This window comes from Empidonax traillii, unplaced genomic scaffold, assembly GCF_003031625.1.
Source record: "Empidonax traillii isolate 1590-97213 ecotype Southwest subspecies unplaced genomic scaffold, ASM303162v1 scaffold984:size454904, whole genome shotgun sequence".
NCBI lineage: Eukaryota > Metazoa > Chordata > Aves > Passeriformes > Tyrannidae > Empidonax > Empidonax traillii.
Window position 1 is genome coordinate 206,212 of NW_020956177.1, and position 5,008 is coordinate 211,219.

Sequence of the window (5,008 nt, forward strand, 5' to 3'; positions counted from 1 at the left end):
TCCGCATTTTCTCTGCAACTGTAATCTGTAATCAGTCATAGACACTTCTGAACTGACTTCATTATGCTCAATGCTAAAGCAACTATATCAAGCATATGTAAACATATATACACAGTTCTCTTGCAAAATTATAATCATTCCTTTTTATTTATTTAATCTTTAAACGTGTGAGGATCCTTACTATTCCCACTAGAACTTTATGAAGTCTCTGGAATTTACTGCAGTGGACTGCATTTCACTCTCAAAATCTTGAGACCTAAACAGTAAGCACAGCAAGCCTAAGTGTAGTCCATGTGTCATTCTTATTCTTCAAAGGAAGTCCATTTCCAGAAATTAAGGCTTAAGTAAAAAAGAAACAACAATGAATAGTTACTTAAGGCAAAAAAAAAATGAGATTATATGCTTAATACACGCAATTTCAGTTCATAAGTGCTACCTTTCTGTTACACTTTGCGGTCTAGAGCATCACTGTTAGAGCCAAAACATCATTGCAGAAAGCACTTTTGAAGTTTCTTCCAGAAATGGAAAAAAATTAGGGAAAAAAAGCACTTAGTCCTTTGTCAAGTCATACATGAATTTCAATGAATAGCACTTCTTGAAACAAATTAATTTAGAGAATTAAGCTTCACATTGAGGCAAACGCAATTTAATTACTAGAAAGTAGAAAGGTTTATGCGTGATTTGCAGACAACTAAATGTGTGGTGCTGTTGCCAACTGTTGAGCAGACATCCTCCCAGTTCACTGGTCCTTCCTGAACCAGTCTACTCCATTCTTCACACCAACTATAGCATTTGATAGCATGTGATACATTTCAGTGATTAAAGCCAGTAGAAAACTGGCTACTGTTTTTTAGGTAAGATTTTGGTCATGCTACCAAATAAAAGCAGCCCGAGAGTAAGACTGATAAGCTAGTGCAGGTAGCAACAACGTCTTTATTTTGGTAATGAGACTTCCCCTAGGAGATCCAAAAGCTCACTCTTTTCTGTTCCCATCCCTCCTCTTGAACCAGCTCTAGAACTCACCAAGTTCTCTGCTGAACTACTTAGAGTTACAGAAAAGTCTTGGTAAAAAAAAACAGAACAGTTAAGTTACATTGACTTAGAGGGAGCCTCAGAGCTATAACACGGCACAAGAAAGTCAGGACAGAGCAACTTTCTCCCTTTGGAGAAAGCACTAAGTTATTTTAGCAGCTCACAAAGCACTGGGTGTCTGTAGTTGTGTTAATGAAGGTTTGTTGTCTCCAGGCTTCCTGCAGGGCACCAATCACATATTAACGTGGTCAAAGTCACAGCCTGGATGCACACAGACGGGGCGGGCTGAGTTTTCCCATCCTACCTTCGCGATGCAAGAGGGAACCAGGGCAAAAGAATTAGTGTGTTCCTCCTGATAACAAAGTGGACTCAAAGGGCACGGGGAGGAAGCCCAGATTCCAACTCTGCAGTTACCCACAGTCAATCACAGTCATTTAGACTGGAAGAGATCTCCAAGATCATCGAGTCCAACCTGCGACCGATCACCACCATGTCACCTGGACCAGAGCACCAAAATACCACGTCCAGTCGTTTCCTGAACACCTCCAGGATAGCGACTCCACTCCATCATCTAGTGTTCCCCCCACTCCTCCTCTCCCCCTCCGCACTGTGTGTCCCCCCACAGCCGCATCCCCAGGCGCTCGGGGCTCTGCTCCGAGCCCAGCCGGACGCGGTGGCGGGAGGCGCGGTCCGGCCTGGTGGCCCGGCCGGCGGGCAGCGAGGCCACGGCGCGGCCTTTGCCCCGCGCTCAGCCCGAGGCCGCGCACACGCGGCGAGGCGGCCGGGCCGGGCGGTGCCGCGGAGCCCCCGGGGCAGCCCCGGAGGGCAGCAGGCAGGGCCCGGCGGCATGGCCGGCAGTGCCCTTGGCGTGCAGGTCGCCGACTCCGCCAGCCCCCCCGGGCAGCGCGCGGTCTCACCTGTCGGGGCCCGGCGTGCGGGTGGCGGGGCGGAGGCGGAGCGGCGGGAGCGGGACCGGGAGCAGCGGCGGGAGGCGCGGGCGCAGCGCCCGGAGGCGCCCGGCCGATCTCAACAGCGCCGCCATGACCGCCCGCAGCACGTGAGCCGCGCGCCGGCGCCGCGCCGCGCCGCCGCCCCCACGTGACGGGGGCCAACCATTCCCCAGGGGGGGTAGAGGGGGGGCCGCCGGCTCCGGCTTCGCAGTGAGCTCGCTCGGGCACCGGCGCGCCGCTGATTTCCCCCCCGCCGCGCGGCTGATGGGCCGTCCCGGGCGAGCGCGGGTTGGGCGGCCCGGCAGCCAACCCGGAGCGGCGCGCGCCGGGAGCGCGGGATGCTGGGGGCGGGAGGAGGCGCCGGGAAGCCCTGGCGGGAAGCGCCGCCTTTCCCAGCGAAGGGTCCCGCGAGCTTTTCCGTGCGGCTCCGCGGGACGTGCTGTTCCTGCCCGCCTGGCTTTCCCAGCCCAGCGGCCCAAGTGGTGCTCCCCCGGGAGCCCGGCGGTGCTTGGGGCTCCCGCAGTGCCCGTGCGGTGTTCGAGACCCCGCCAGAGCGTGGCCGCTGGAGCGCACGCGCGCCAAGGAAAATCTCTGGCTGTTGCGGCCGATTGGTGGGAAGAGCCGCGTTCTGCCCTCAGCGCTGGCCGGCGTGTGCGCCGCGCTGCAAGGAAGCAGGGCTTGGGAAGCAGCGTTTGTTCCCCCCCGGGAGTGACTGGCAGAGGGAAGAATCTTAATTAAGCCAAATGTCAACAGTAAATCCCTTCCTGAGCTTGCTTATATTGACTGAGTTGCCACCCGCATCTGAGCTTCAGCCAGTCATTTTCAATTGCTCTTTACGTGGAAAGACTTGTAAAGCCTTATCATCAAGATGCGAAGGGCCCAGTTTTTATAACTTATGGATGCCCATTTTGTTATTTAGAAAGTCCTGGATGCTCAACAGTTTTTACTGTCAAGCCCCAAATCATGAGTTACAGCTACTAAGACAGTATTTGTGATGTTACTGCTTATCGTGGCTTCTGCTGTATCACATGGAATAAATGTATCATGGAATAAATGTATCATGGAATAAAGAGTTCAGTCTTTATGAGGAAGAGCAAAACTTTTTAACCCAAGTACAAACCTAATGCTAATTATTATGCTGAATTAGCTATGTGCTCACCAAACGATGATGGATTAGAGCCCCTGGGAGCTCACTCTTGTGACACAATAAAAAAATGTCTACATTGCTTACAATAAGGACCAAAAGTGGTAAAGTGAAGGACTGAAAGATAAAGAGAAAATAATTAAATTACACTGGTCAGCATAATAAATAATAAGTTCTCATTGCTAAGACTTCAGTGCTGCTAAATCAATAAAGAACAGGTTAAGAAGTGTTTTAGAAAGAGAACAGTGGGACAGGTGCTGACCAAGAATTACTCCAAAGGACAAAGAAAATGCAAAGGCGTTTGTTTGACAATCCAGGTGAATAATTGGATGTGAAATGAAGGCTGCTCAGAGAGGAGCTACCTTTTCACTGCCCAGTTGAGAAGCCATAGACATGATTCTGGTTTAGAGGTAAAGACATCTATTTGCTCGATGTGAAAAGGAAATGAGGTCCTGGGGAATTAATTTAAAATGTCATATAGATGAAGCAGTGGAGAGATAAGAAATTACATTTGTTGAAGTTCTTTAAATGGATGAGGGAACCTAGATCACATCAAGATTTCAAAAAGAAAAATTTTAATTAGGAAATTGAGACATAATGTTTATCGAGTATAGGTGAGAGTTTTAGTTCTTTGGATGAAGAAGATGAATTGTTAGATACATTATTTGTGGGGAAAAAAATATTAGCACTTGGATGCAAGAATCTGGAGAAAGCTCTATATGGAAGTGTCGTTAGTAGAAGCTGAGATACAGAGGTTATTGGGTGAAGAGTGAGCATTTTGTTCTAGCAATACCACACTTGAGTTGAGCCATACACAAAATGTGAAAGGCACCAGAATTTCAGTATGGACAAAAAACTTGCTATAGAGCTGTGGGTCCTCAGCACAGTAGCTGTGCCATATTTGTAGAAAATACAAGTCCAGAGGTAAAATATACAGGTACAGATATATGGAAAAGGCCAAAGGCACAAACATACCCAAGGAGGATGAAGATACTCTTCCAAGTAGGAAGACTGCAAAATATGAGCTAGGGAAAGGAAGGCATTGTAGAAGGAAAAGCTGTGGTCAGCTACATAAGGGACAAGTGAAAAGAAACAGATGTGAATGAGTCCAGACTAAGAGAGATGGGAAGGAAAGATGTGGCAGACAAGCCTGGATAAAGGAAGCAGTCTAGGGAAAGCTCTATGGGTCTCACCACCAAAGGAAATAATTAATAGAAAGCTCCAGACGAGCAAGAGATATCCTCTGCTGACTTGTTATTTTTTCCCCTCTCTAGGCAGATCAAATACTCCAAAAGTGTTGGCCTGATTCACTCTGCTCAGGGAATTTCATTGAGAATCTCCAGGAGACTATCCCTGGGGATAATAATAAATAGTGCCAGATTATGTTCCTGGGATCTGGGACTGTATCTCTGGTACTGATTCCTTTCTCTACAATAGTTTCAGCCTATGCCAGATAATTGCCTGGCATAGTTTGAGGAATTAGCATCAATCAGCTTGGAACCATTGCCAGTAGTCAGTTTGGCGATGGGCACACTGTGCTGGAGAGGGGGAGGATTTATAAGCAAGGACTCTGGCCAAACTCTTCCAATTGTCTCAAAGGCCGCAGAATGGCTCTGGTTATTTAAGGTAATAGATGGACATTGCCTACCTGCATACTACCTCTCCTGGAACTGTTAAGTTCTGATAAGGTTTCTACTTAGGTGCATTGAGAGTTTATCATAAACACTTAATATTACCTTCTAAAATTGAATTGAAGTGTGTCATGGGAATTTCCAAAGCAAGAATTTTAATAATGTGGTAATTAGAGCTTTCTTCACTTCCTCTCCTTCTTTCAAATAAACCCTCATGTGTATGAAATAGCTAAAGTAGCTTATGCTACAGT

The 5,008-nt window shown here is 47.9% G+C and overlaps 1 protein-coding gene across 2 annotated transcripts in view; it reads right to left on the reverse strand.

Moving 5' to 3' along the window:
• The window catches only part of LRPPRC (leucine rich pentatricopeptide repeat containing), a 92,905-nt gene that overhangs the window by 86,882 nt on the left and 1,015 nt on the right, over window positions 1–5,008 (reverse strand). Inside the window, exon 1 of one of the 2 annotated variants that reach the window (XM_027903595.1) lies at window positions 1,950–1,972. The exons of the other annotated variant lie outside the window; for it this stretch is intronic. The gene's annotated coding sequence lies outside the window, so the exon portion shown is untranslated. Of the gene's footprint in view, window positions 1–1,949; window positions 1,973–5,008 lie in introns of those variants that run through there. 2 annotated transcript variants of the gene reach the window in all.